We start from the raw sequence: 14,422 nt of genomic DNA, 5'->3' as shown, positions 1-14,422 counted from the left end.
GAATAAAAACAACTTCGTGACTCTATGTAGGAAACAGCCGATTTGCCAGCAGCCAGCTGATACACATGCCGCCAAACAGCCGGCCGAAAGATCCCGATCGTTTACGAATGTTGATAGCCAACTGGGTGTTGAGGGAGGCACACATAGGCATTGCAATACCACGTGTTGGCATAAAATTGAAAGTTATTTTTAATTTTACCTTTATACGAGCTAAACATTGTATTATCGTGTCACTCGTAATTATTACATTGCATTATTAGAATGTAGCACAAAGATGAGGAGACATGAAATAAAATTCTCGCAGGGAAAGAAACTGTTTACGTTTAGATGTGCTAGCGTTGTTACTGCGCCTTTATCTCTCCCACGTAATACCCCAGATACATTTCCATGCACTAATTTCTGCAACTTCGAACCTGTGTTTCTTTTCTTCATTACCTATAGCATGAAGAGGATTGAAGCGGGAAAATAAACTCAATACTGGCTTGGCCATGTGGTACTTGTGAAACAGCCAGAAACTACGCCCGTTGCCGTGACAACCAGTAGGAATGCAGGGGCGATTTAGGCCTAGGTTCTAAGAATCTCTAAGAGTAAGTTGCTAGATTTCCCATTTGCTGCCGTTATCCTTGAAGCAGGTGTCAGGGGTGTGAGGAAGATAGAAAGCCCATGCTAACAAACTGTAGTACACGTCTTGTCTTTGCTTCTTGTAAGCCTAAGCTACGGATTGCCAAGCATAGTGTAGCATCGTAATTAGTAGGAATAGGAGTCGGTGAAGTTAGTTGTACTTGTAATATCAACGTACAAGCTTTTTTTTAAGTGAAAACGAGTGCAACTCAGAGGAAAGAGATCAAGCGAATGGCATTAACAATAAAAGACAAAGTGGAGATTATAAGGAAAGTGGCGTCATCTACACTTTCTCGTGTTGCCTTGGCAAAGGAGCTGGGGATGCCGCTGTCTACTTTGAACGGTATTATAGCGAAGAAAGAAGAGATCTCTGCTTCTGCAGGGAATACTTCAGCAAATTGTAAGGAAGTTAAATATGAAAAGTACGATGAAATAGAACAAGTTCTGCTAATATAGTTTAAACAGCAGCGAAGTTTAAACATACCTTTCAGTGGGACTATTGTGCAGGAGAAAGTCTCATGCAAATTAAGAGTACCTTTTACCGCGTCGAGCGGGTGGCTGGAACGCTTTAAAAATCGAGCAGGCATCGTTTACAAAGCCAGCCCCGTGGTGTAGGGGTAGTGTGCCTGCCTCTTACACGGAGGCCCCGGGTTCGATTCCCGGCCAGGTCTGGGATTTTTACCTGGACCTGGTTCGAGGTCCACTCAGCCTACGTGATTAGAATTGAGAAGCTATCTGACGGTCAGATAGCGGCCCCGGTCTAGAAAGCCAAGAATAACGGCCGAGAGGATTCGTCGTGCTGACCACACGACACCTCGTAATCTGCAGGCCTTGGGGCTGAGCAGCGGTCGCTTGGTAGGCCAAGGCCCTTCAAGGGCTGTAGTGCCATGGGGTTTTTGGTTTTCGTTTACAAAACAATTTGTTGCGAAGCAGAGAGTGTAAGTTCGGAGGAAAGGGAAGTGTGGAAGGACATGGTTCTGCCTGCTAAAATAATCAAACCTTGCAACGTTTTTATATAACTTAATATGTTCCCTTCTCTTATCAAATATATTTATAATATGGTATGTTCAATTATTTTACTTTATCTCTAAAAATATTGTCATGATAATCGAATTTTTATATTGTGGCTTTCTATAAGCAGCTCTTATATATCGGCCTATTGTTCACAAACAAGGAAATCTGTTGGCTGTGTGTTTCACATGTATTTCGGGTACAGAATAAGTTTTTGGGCATTATCCCTTTTAAGAAGTTTCCTGCTTAAGAAGTTGTTTGTTTTTTTTGCAGTCCCTTGAAAAACTTCTTAACAGAGTTTCACTGTATTATTAGAAAAACTTCAAGTTAATTTAAATCTTGTAATCTAAGACATTCACTAAGTAGATTAATTCTTCTAGAGAATTTTATATTGTCTTGCAAATGTTAAGCATTTAGATTAGTTAAAATTGTCCTTCATATCATTAACATACAGTAGAAATATCAATGAGGGATACCGCTTGTGACATAACGGCTAGAAAGTTGAAAGTATATCTTTAACTGTAAGTCACAGCCTTGGAGATGTGATGGAAACCAAGATAGATTAGGTTCATGTATGCCATATGTACACAGTTTATGTAGTAAAATGCAATGGTCAGGTGTACCAAATGCTTTAGAAAAATATGTACTATCCGCACACTTTATCTTGGTGCATTTACATCCTAGTGCTGAATCGGTCGACCTAGGCGATCTTCGAGATTCATACTGGCAACCTTTGAAACACAAACTATGAATCGCTTAAGCATCGTTGTGCGACATCTGGCGTAAACTTTACGTACTGGTACTGTTGTTGTTTACACATCAAAGTCAAAGTATAGAATTCATGCTAGGAACAAGATTCGCATCGAGAGATATGTTTTATAATGTTATATAATGTGTATGTGACATAGTTGTTGGCTTAAGATGACAACGGTTTAGAAATTTCATATCGATCGATCATATTCTCGATTCAATTCAGATTTCATTTTCATTCAGTTGGCAGCACCAGGCAGCACTATCGATACCGGGACAGCTCCCTCCTTACTCCTCACCCCGTACACAAATGCATCAAGATAAAGTGTGCGGACAGTATATAAATAGTAAACCTCACAATGGCTTTCCATTGCATCAGCAACAATCTGATAATACGGCATATCATGAGATCAGTATAGGTTGATCACCTGGGAACAAAACCGTCATAATCGTTGATTATAATATGGTTGAAAGGAGGTATTATTTTGTCAGTTATTATATCTTCAAGTAACTTTGGTAATTTGGGACTTATTTTTGGCAGATCTGTGTTGCTTTATGGAAGTTCAATTTTTAAGTGTTAAGTTTACAAAATTATTCCATTTCTCAGGAAAAAAGCTTTGAAGTAGGAAACATTGATCTCACACACATCCACCAGTGGGACAGGGTAATTAAAATCAAATCAAAATCTCTTTATTTGCAAATGAGGTGCCTACCTCTATGGCAAATGGTACACTAAAATACATTATTGTCAAGCACTAAATAATAAATTAACAAGAGAAGAAAATTTTCCTATAATACAATATTATACAATTTATGCTGACAATTTTTTCTATTAAACACACAGCTCATCCTTACTAAATTTATACTGTTTATAAAATCTACTTTCCTGTACTACTTACAAATATAGTCAACTGATATACATATGTGGAATTACTTCAAATGATACTGTACAACTGGTATAAGATTAAAATTTACAATGTATTTATTTACTTTTTTACTCGTTCTGGAACCTAAGTAGCATAACTACTTGCTGCGTCTTAAGCAGAGTCCCTTTTGCCACCACTTTTCAGAGTTCCTGTAGGGCCTTCACAGCTACCGTAGCGGTCCAAGGGCCCTCGAAGTCCCCACTGTACTTTACCCCTACAGGCAGACCCCTGCTTTGGCTGTCCAAACTCCTTAGACCAGGGGATGGAATTAATTTATTCACACACATTTTTTATTTACAATTAACCTGCACTGGTCTAATGCCCTCTAACATTTCATTTATTTTCGCTGTTGCTGTTTATTCTCTTCTTGAATATCTGTACAGATTTTGGAAAAGGATCAAACACTACCCCTGGTATACTGTTCCACTCCTTCACACCCTTCCCAATGAATGAAAATTTACCCCAATCGCGTCTGCTAAAATTCCTTCTAATTTTATATTTGTGGCCAGTCCTGCCGATATAATTATTTTCCAACTGAAGCCTCTCACGGATATCTCTCCATGCTTCTTCTCCTGTATAGGCTCTATATAATCCTATAAGTCTAGTTTTCTCCCTTCTCTTACTTAAAGTTTCCCACCCAAGTTCCTTTAACATTTCTGATACACTACTGTTTCTCCTGAAATCCCCTGTTACAAATCTTGCTGCTTTCCTCTGCACACTGTCTATTTCTTTTATTAGGTATTCTTGGTGAGGATCCCAAACACTGTTTGCATATTCCAATAATGGACGAACCATACTTAAGTAACTTTTCTCTTTTAATTCTTTGTTGCATCCTTTAAGTAGCCTCATTATGACATTTAACGATCTGTATGCTTTCCCAACAATGTCATCCACATGATCCTTCCAGTGCAAATTACTTTCAAATCTCACACCTAAGTATTTGCACTTGCCATCTTTTGGGATAACTACCTCATCCAAAGTATATTCAAATTCAGTTTTAAAACTCCTGTTTGTAAATGTTGTAACAGTTGATTTGCCTTCATTAATCTTCATATTATTCTCTTCAACCCATTGTTGGATACTCTCAAGGTCCCTTTGTAATTCTACACAATCCTCAATTTTATTTATTTCCCTATAAACAATTATGTCATCTGCATACAATCTTATTTTTGATGTTATATTATCCCCTAAATCATTTACGTATATTAAGAAAAGTAACGGACCAATTATTTTAATTAATAGGAAAAACACCCGAAAGGGCATATACAATATGGTTACATCAAATTTGAAATTATTCTTTGCTAATTTGCATGATGCTTTTGGTCCTTTTTGAACATAACACAATATGGTATTTTTCGTAGCACTTTCCACAGAGCGAGCATATGCAATTCCCGTTTGGTAGGTGAAATTTCTTATTGCTACATAACTTGTGGTGGTAGCCATGAATGGCTAGTCTTGTGATTGTGTGTCTGGTATTTTTGGGTCTACTTCCTGTTCAAGTCTCCTTGTTAGTATTTTAGTATAGATTTTGAAGATGTTATTCTCCAATGCTATTCCTCTGTATGAATTTGTGTCATTTGTTTCCCCTTTACCTTTGTATAGCATTTTAATCTTCGCAGTTCTCTAGCTTTCCAGTATTGTCCCTGATTGCAGGCATTTGTTAAAGAGATTGGTCCATAAAGGAAGTAGTATTTCCAATGAGTCTTTTAAGATTTCCATGCAAATATTATCTGGCCCAGGGGCTTTCCTACTTTTCGCTTTAGTGATGACATCTGTGATCTCTTCTGGTGTTATCGGTAGTGGATTTTGAATCCGTTCCTCAGTTAGGCTTCTGCACACAGCTACATTAATGTTCTGTTGATTTAGTATTTTCTTGAAGTGTTCTTCCCATTCGTTCATCGGTATAACTGTGGCTTGTGTTACATTTCGTTTCCTCAGGGCAATGAATGGGTCTTTCTTTGCTGCTTCTGCGATTCTATTCGCTTCTTCTTCCATGAATGCAGTTTTCGCTTCCTTCAAAAGTTGCTTGTAATTTCTCCTCTTAGTTGCATAGGTTTTAAGATCTTCATCTCTTCCTGTCGTTTTGGCTGCGTATAACACTTCTAGTGTTTTTGTACGCATTTTGTAACATTTTTCATTAAACCAGGGCTGAGCTCTACGTTGTCTTGGTGGAATAAGAGCTTGTTGAAGTATGTTATTGATTAGTTCTAGTGCTCCAGTTGTGTTGCCCTCATCTATGAGCTGCACTGAAGTTTCTATTTGCATCTCGTTTTGTTTGAGGATATTTATATCAATCTTTCTTGATGGTCTGTCGTTGGTGGTCTTAGTCATGTATTTTCTCTGCATATTTTATATTTCAAATGTAGTTTCAATGGGAATATGTTTTCTGATTGGTGCTGCAGAAGATGACCATAAACCTTCTTGGGCCAGATTTCGAACATATTTTCCACTATAAAATACTAAATCAATTGAACTGGTGCCATTGTGTGCGAAGTATGTTTTAAGTTCTGGGTCGTTTACAAGTTTGAAGCCTTCCTCGCTGAGTGTTTCCAGAATCAGTTCAGTCTTGTTACTGAGTTTATCTCTTCTGCAGTTAAGATCTCCTGCTAAAAGGACTGACTCATCATGTTTCACCTCCGTCAATGCTTTCATTAGATGTTCTATTGCATCTTCCATTGTCCAGTGTGGAGGCATGTATAGGCCTACTGTTGTGAGAATGTTCTTGTTTTTAGCAAATTGTCTTCTTTCGCGTTGGTTATCTTTCCAATAGTCGGTTTGAAGAAACATGAAACACCTCCCTCCGGCCTACCGTCGGTAGACTTTGCGAATGAATGTGTACTGTAAAATCCTTGGATGTGTACTGGTTCTAAGAGGAAAGTCTCTGTTGCGATTATAATACCTATGTTTACAAGTGTCTTGTGGGGAATATGTATGGAGGCATTTCTCGCACCTTCCGTGTTCCATAGCAGTAGTTTTAGCTGTGTAGTTTTATTAGTGTTGGGGTGGAAATTCCCATTCATTTCTTCCTTGGCTTCACATGAAGCGAAATCTTCAGAATACTATATCCTTTGGCCAGAAGTCTGCACTATATACAAGATCCATATATTTGTATGGTATCCCTACTTAGAAGGATTTCCTGTTGCCAACCGTTCTGAGTTCTTCACATTCTGTCTCCCCTTTTATTTTGTTTTCCTCTAGAAATTTCTTTATTGATTCTGTTGAAGTTCCCTTGCTTGCTCTACCAATTAATAGCCAGACTTTTTGTTCCGCAGCCCTTAGCTTGTAGCTATCATCTGGTTTAGTTCCTGTGGATTCATCTGCTTTCCGTTTCTGTCTCCTTCGCATCTCGGCCCTTTCTTCTACAATGTCCCGGTCATTCTTCCGTTGTGTAGAAATGTCCTGTATCAGTTCACTTTGATTCATATCATCTTCTTTGTCTTGATCATTGGGTAATTTAACGATGTCTCTTCTCTGTTTGTCTCTGCTTTCACCATTTTAATTTTCTACATTTGGACTATGTTTGGCATTTCTAGTCGGTTCTTCATTCTCCACCCTGTTTGGTATGTTTGGTGCTTTTTGTCTTGCAGTTACCCTTAGGAGGCATTGGTCAAATTCTGTCTTTATTGCTATTTGGATCTCTTCTCTCATTATTACTCCAATATTTGCGATCATGTTGTTCATTACATCTTGGATTTTTTGCAAGAATTTCGTCATTATTGATCGTTCTATATCTTTCCTTTTTATGGTGCGTGGTTTGCAATCCACACAAATTCATGTGAGCTTGCAATGCTCCCTCTGCATGATGTTGAATTCCCCTCTCTTTAGTCCACTACATTCAAGGTGTTGCCATCTATCGCATTCTTTGCATTCTATTGATTCTTCATTGGAGCGAACTTCCTTCACACAGGTGGCGCAGTTTACCACTTTCTCCATGTCGATACTCTGGTCAGTTGCCTGGTGGCCTGGTATATCTATGTATCTATGTACTCTGGGTCCCAAAATGGCGGATCTTTTTGTATGTTCAGTGAATGATTGTTTTAAGTCTTAAGATATTTCTACGTTGTATTCCTTACCACTTCAACTTTCTATTGACTCACTGCACTCAGTTTTACAATCACTATCACTTTATAATACTTAGTATATTAGTATATTGATTTGTCACTTTGGTGTTAGGGCACTTCGATCGTCTTTTCTTCGATCTGGTAGGCCGTGATTTCAAATAGTAAACCGTCACCATCGATATACTTGTTCAAATCAACAATGGCTCACGTAGTCTTTAAATTGGTGTTCTGTGGTGCAAGGATATTCGCACTAAGTCATACACACTTATCATGAATAAATAAAATAATGCCTTAAATTAATTTATCCCCGTATCTACAAAACTGAACACTTGAATAAGGAGTAATTCTCTTGTAGTTTCCAAATTATCACTTTATCAGATGAAAAACACGCTTAGATCGATGGATAATCACAAATCACATTAAATTTTAGGAAATTGAGTACATCAGTATCACATGCACCAATCACAGATTTCACACTCCTCTTGCATATTTTTATTCCCAGATTATAATTAACAAACTATATACAACACTGAACACTATGATAACACGACATCATGTCCTAACAATAGACATTTCATTCCTTTCATACTTAGCCTGCACAAGGACATTAAACGTACTCACTAGGTACAATCAACCTACTGTGATATAATTAACAAAATGTAGAACAACTTCCCAAACAAGAACTCATAATAGACACTTGATTCCACAAGTTAACACGATTTACATTAACATTTCTAGTGCCTAAAATAAATTCTAACAACTTTCTGCCACGACAGCCATATTAGATTCATCACGCGAAGTATATTAGTCAATGGACCGATTATACTACCCTATGCAATTCCCTTCCAAACTTGCTCTTCCTGCGATACATTATTTCCTGAACCCTTGAATTTAGAAATGTTTTTATCCAACGTGTAACCCTTACGTACAATCCTATTCCCTCCAATTTCCTTAATAATATTCCATGTTCCACTCTATCAAAGGCTTTGGAAAGATCTATGGCTATGCAATCTAACTGACCTCCTGAATCCAACTGATCTGATATGTCCTGCTGAAATCCCACCAGTTGTGCCTCACAAGAAAATTTCTTTCTAAATCCATACTGGCTCCTCATGAACCAATTTTTATCATCACATATCCCTCTGATGTACTTTGATATTAAACTCTCCAGTATTTTACAAACTATACTGGTCAGGCTGATTGGTCTGTAGTTTTCTGGTTTCCTTTTATCACCCTTTCCTTTATAAATTGGTATTATTATAGATTCCTTCCATTCCTTTGGTATTACACTATTATTTATGACAAAATCAAAGAGAAATTTTAAATAAGGCACTATGTACCACCCCATTGTCTTTAACACCTCCCCAGTAATTTGATCACTTCCTGCTGCTTTTCCTTGCTGAAGCAGTTGGTTTTCTCTGAAAATATCTTCATTTGTGAATGAGAAGCTTCTTGTTTCCCTCTGTGTCTTTCCCTCTCTATCTTCTGTTTCGATTTCCAACTCCTGACAATCATCTACTGAATCTCTGAATTCCCTACTGAATAGGTTTGCTTTCTCAGTATCTGTTAAATAGTGTTCACCCCTTTCTCCCACCATTGTAGAAATTTGGATTCCTTTTCCTTTTTGATTCCTGATATATGAATACAGCTTTTTCCATTTCCCTTTGTGGTCATTACCCTCTTGAAGTATGCCATTCAAATATTTCTCTTTTGCTTCCTTTTTCACTCTATTCAGTTCTGTTATTAGCTGTTTTCTAGTTTCTGTACTCTCCCTACCCTCTTTGATTTTCTTGTTCACTATTCTACATTTTCTTTTTAATTTTCTTATTTCCCTTGTATAATAAACAGGGTCTGAGGTCATTTTACCCTTCTTAACAGGTACAAATCTCTTCTCTCCTTCCCAAATGATTCCTTTAAATTTAGCCCAGAGTGTATCCACATTACTCCCTTCACTTATCCAACAACTGAATTGGGATTTAAGGTAAGTCCCAAATTCATCAACTTTAGTTTTTCTGTACAATTTCTTGTCTTGTGTGACCCTCTTATTAAGCCTTTTTGGTACCAGTCCTACATCCATTATTACAGCCTTATGGTCTCCTATTCCTTCAATTACCTCAGTTTTATCAACAATTTCCCATGGTTTAACCAAGAAGACATCTACTAAGTTATTGAGACGAGTCGGTTCTTGTACTACTTGTGTAAATCCTCCCTCCCAAATTAACTTATTTGCCAGTTTCTGTTCATGGGCTTCACTTGCAGCTCCATTCCATTCAACTTCAGGCAAATTTATATCTCCCCCAATTATTACCATATCATAATTATTGTTTTTATGAGTATAATCTATTTTCTCAAATATTTCCATGTCTCTTTCCTCTCTTTCAGGCCTGTATGCTCCTATAATTCCCATCTCCTTCATATTATCACAAACTAATTTTATCCCTAATATTCCATCCCTTTCATCGGTAAACCATTCATGTGAACAATAAGTTTCCTTCACCAGAATAAACACACCCCCTCCCTTTTTATCTCCTCGGTCTCTACGATAGACTGTGTACCCATCTGGAAATACTTCTCTATTACCCACCCCTTCTCTCAACCACGATTTCACTCCTATCACCACATCAATCTCATAAGATTCCATCAATGTACCGAATTTTAATTGTTTATTTACTACACTCTGACAGTTTACCAAAAGCAATCTCCTCCCTAAAACTTACTGTTGCAATTGGATAACTTGAAATTCCTTACTTTTATGAGTTTCATTTTCTAGTTGACTGAGCCAGCTTGAAGTACAGCTGGCTCTTTCTACTAGTTTTCCTGGTCAGTATTATAACTTAAGGGAGTTGCCTGTTTTACAGTACATATGTTAAGATTAATAAAATCTAGAACAATATTTGCTATCTTTCGTTTACCTGAATTGTTTAGATGAAGGCCATGCTTTGTGTAACAGTGTCTCTTGAAACTGCTGCTATCAATTACCTGACTATTACGAAAATGTTTATAAATTTTAACCATATCTGTATTAACTTTGTCCACTTCGATGTTCACACACGAGTCTCTAATCAAATCATGCCTGTAGGGCACGTTCATTACAAAGATGTTAGTGTGAGTCAGCTTACCTAGCAAGGTTCTTAAATACTACTAAAAGTTGGGCCCAACGCGAGCTGAGCTGCTATTGGTTAACGAAATGACGTCACAGTAGGAGCAAAGCAGCCGAGCCCAGAGCGCGCAAATCAGTAGGAATCTCATAATATCAGCAAACATTACAGTTTCTCAGAACTAATTGCAGACCAGACATAAAGATTACTGCTGTTATAAGATTGAAAAACAGTACAGCAGAGTAACTTTTCATTATTTCCATTACGAATAAGGCGTAAATGTAACGTGACGGCACACTGACCAACGCTTGAAATTTATTAACATTTCCAAGTTCCTCCATTCAGTTTGAGGAATGTTACGCGCTTTCAAATCTGTAAACATAAATATTTAGAGATATGAAATCTTTGTCATATTAAATCTTTACAGCAGAAATTCCGTGATGGAACTACCGTATGTTAACATACGATATACTGACTCACTTCCGCAGGTATCGAGTTTAAAGCTTAACACATATTATAACAGCAGCAGAAGTAAGTTCATATTCGAAACCATGCATAGATAGTCCTGGAAAACCTACAAACTGTTTTCCAGTCTTTGACCGGCTCAGGGATGTAATGAATGAAGCAGATATAGGCTGTTATTATAATGGGGTCGCCACTCCCAAAGTGATTTATTAATGACTGATAAATGCTATGAAATGAGAATGGAGGGTGTTGCTGGAATGAAAGATGACAGGGAAAACTGGAGTACCCGGAGAAAAACCTGTCCCGCCTCCGCTTTAACCAGCACAAATCTCACATGGAGTGATCGGGATTTCAACCACGGTATCCAGTGGTGAGAAGGCGACGCGCTGCCGCCTGAGCCACGGAGGCTCCGCATAGATAGTCACTTTTTAAAAATTGAACAATAAGAAAGAACAGGAAAAACACTTCATTAGAACACAGTCCTACCTGTGAGATTAGATGTCATGAAGTGGTTGCTTTTGAAGATGAAATCCACTGACGAGCCTTTTGCCGATGAGCTGCTATGGATTTTTCAGTTCTTGTCCGAATGTTCATTTGTCGCATGCATATAAATATTCTCGTTCTAACATACATTTTTAATATTTCTGGTGGTACAGCGGGGAATTTACTACTAATTATATGACGCACTTTGCGTACAATATTAGGTATGCGTCACAGTTCAGCACGTCCGTGAGTGTCCCTGAAAATTAACTCAAATTCCTTCATTTGGTTTACCATTCTAACAATGGAACGAGTAGACCTCCCCGAGGTAACATTTCTATCCATCCCACAGGGGCTGTACCAGAAAAAATGGAAAGCATTTCCCCAGTGGGGCTTCGCATTGACCTGTCATATTTTCTTTCACGGTCGGTGATGTAGCTGGCGAGGTACCGAAATCCCTCTGCTGAACAATCAGGTGTCGCTGTAGATTGCGGTGAATCTTTTTTTTTTTTTGCTTTACATTGCACCAACACAGATAGGTCTTATGGCGACGATAGGACAGGAAAGGCCTAGGAATGGGAAGGAAGCGTCTGTGGCTTTAATTAAGGTACAGCCCCAGCATTCGCCTGGTGTGAAAATGGAAAACCACGGAAAACCGTCTTCAGGGCTACCGACAGTGGGGCTCGAACCCACTATCTCCTGAATACTGGATACTGGCCGCACTTAAGCGACTGCAGCTATCAAGCTCGGTCGGTGAATCATTAATGGCACAGTTTTCTATCGCAATGATACTGTACAATGAACACATAAATTTCACTCCAGCTACTATTACACTGTTCACGCAACTAACGAAAAGAAAATAAGTGCACCTCACTGCACGAAACACAGCAACTTAACAGAGATCTCACAGAAATGAACTACGACACACACACTACATAAAATACAGTAGGCCACTATATAAACCAACAGCAATATACGGAAAGAAATTACGTATAGTTATTACATGGAAATCCTTTCTTTATAAGACAGACATATATAAACAACGAAATGAGATACACGTGCAGTTGTATGCTACACAGTCACGGTGCTCCTGTGATGACGTCACGAGCAGGACGAGGGAAAACTAACATCTACTGCGCAACCAATCTGGGCCACCCGTGCTTACCTAGTGTACATTAAAGTTGAGAAATGACATTCTTAGCGTCATTGTGAGCTACGTCGTTTGTCCCGCCGATGATCACTACTGCATCACGACTTCCGAGATTTCTTGCTGCCTGTTCCGTGTTTTCCAATACCTTCTTGATTGGGGCCCCAGGTTAGATGACGGCCGATGCTGCAATATCTTCCTTTTCCCCGCAATTCCCCTCGCCTAGATATCACCAAATATAAGAATGTTCGACACTTTCGCTGGTGCACTGTGTGGGATTTTAGGCCTAACTTTGCCACTTCTCGTAACGGATTTTGCGCTATACGTTTGACTGCTTCCCATACGGATAAGTCCTTGAGTATCGCTTACTTCCCTCAGTGCTGAAAATCTATGTTTGGTGTCAATTACAAAGTTGTCCTTATTTAACTGTACACTTTTCCTCCTAGAATCTGAAGCAACTTGACACCACGCGCTAGAATTCACAGAGCCACCTGTGTTCTGAGTGCTTGCTGGTACCGGTACTGTGGTTTCCAGTAAACGTACCTTGTCCTTTAAAATCTCATTCTCCGCTTTTAATGCTTGTAAATCCTGTTGCAATAAAGAGAGAATTACAAGTACATTATCATTACCTCCATCCTCCAAGGAATGAGACGCCAGCGATTCTTTGACCGTTGTAGGCCTAGGTTTGTTACCGCTATTCAACTTGCTCTCCCCACAGCTCGCACAGGTCCAAGTATCTTCATTTTTAGCAAAACCAGCACTACATATACACTCAAAATGGTACCAAATTAAACACTTTTCACACTGGATACCATTCTTCACTTGCTTCTTGTTTACACCACACTTGTTCCCGATTATTTCGCGAGAGAACCGGGAGCTATCTTCACTTACATCCTTCGCTGACACCATCTAGGCTTAAAAGGCCCTCTTTACTAAGGTGGTCTTCTTCCACCTTTTCTTCTGATAGTGGTGATGATGATGATTCACAAATGGGAATTTTTCTTGCATTTAAAAGCCAATGACTGTTTTACTTAAATTATCACAAGTTATTTTAAAATAAATTATTTTAGATGAAGCTGCTAGTATAGACATCTTTTGAAAATTGAGAAGTTGGAGCCCTTTCCTCCTTTTATATTTTTCCTGTGTTCCTGGTTTTTTTACACCGTGCATTCATGTGCATCTTGTTTTAGAGTTCTATAAATATGTTTGGTTTCATTCATGAAATAGGATTTTCAACTGAAGGGCTATGTCGTTTATTCTTCTTATAGCTTATTGTTGTTAACTTGATCCTTGCCTCCGACTGGTGACATTTGTAGTTAATAATTAATAATGCTATTGGCTTTACGTCCCGCTGACTACTTTTATGGTTTCTGGAGATGCCGAGGTGCCGGAATTTAGTGCCGCAGGAGTTCTTTTACGTGGCTGTAAATGTACCGACATGAGGCTGAGCACGTTCAAATACCACCGGACTGAGCCAGGGTCGAACCTTAGTTACTTAAACGGTTTGTATTTATAATATTAACAACACATGAATTGCAGTGTTTCGATCACTGGGACATTTACGCACCGAAAGTTCCCGAGGGAGCCATCACTGCATGTTACAATGACCATAGTTTGTTTCAGTCAGTGATATATCAACAGGTTCATCAAAATATACTTGTCCAGCTCTGTGGGTAAGGGGTCCTGAGTTTGATTCTCATCCCAGTCAGCGATTTAAACCTTCATTGGTTAATTCAGCTCATGCAATCTTCAGCATTAGATGCCCAGGTCGTCCGTGAGCGAAAGACGTGCACTACTTTGTCTTACAGTTAAATGTAATGTCTTTATGTCACTTATTTATTACTTCTCATTAAAAATGCACAG

General features: G+C 38.6%; 1 protein-coding gene across 2 annotated transcripts in view; it reads left to right on the top strand.

The window, feature by feature from the left end:
* The window catches only part of LOC136858784 (androgen-dependent TFPI-regulating protein), an 87,013-nt gene that overhangs the window by 37,617 nt on the left and 34,974 nt on the right, over nt 1-14,422 (top strand). The window lies entirely within an intron of this gene.

Source organism: Anabrus simplex, chromosome 1 (genome assembly GCF_040414725.1).
Source record: "Anabrus simplex isolate iqAnaSimp1 chromosome 1, ASM4041472v1, whole genome shotgun sequence".
NCBI classification, from domain to species: Eukaryota; Metazoa; Arthropoda; class Insecta; order Orthoptera; family Tettigoniidae; genus Anabrus; species Anabrus simplex.
This window is presented reverse-complemented; position numbering and strand designations above follow the sequence as displayed.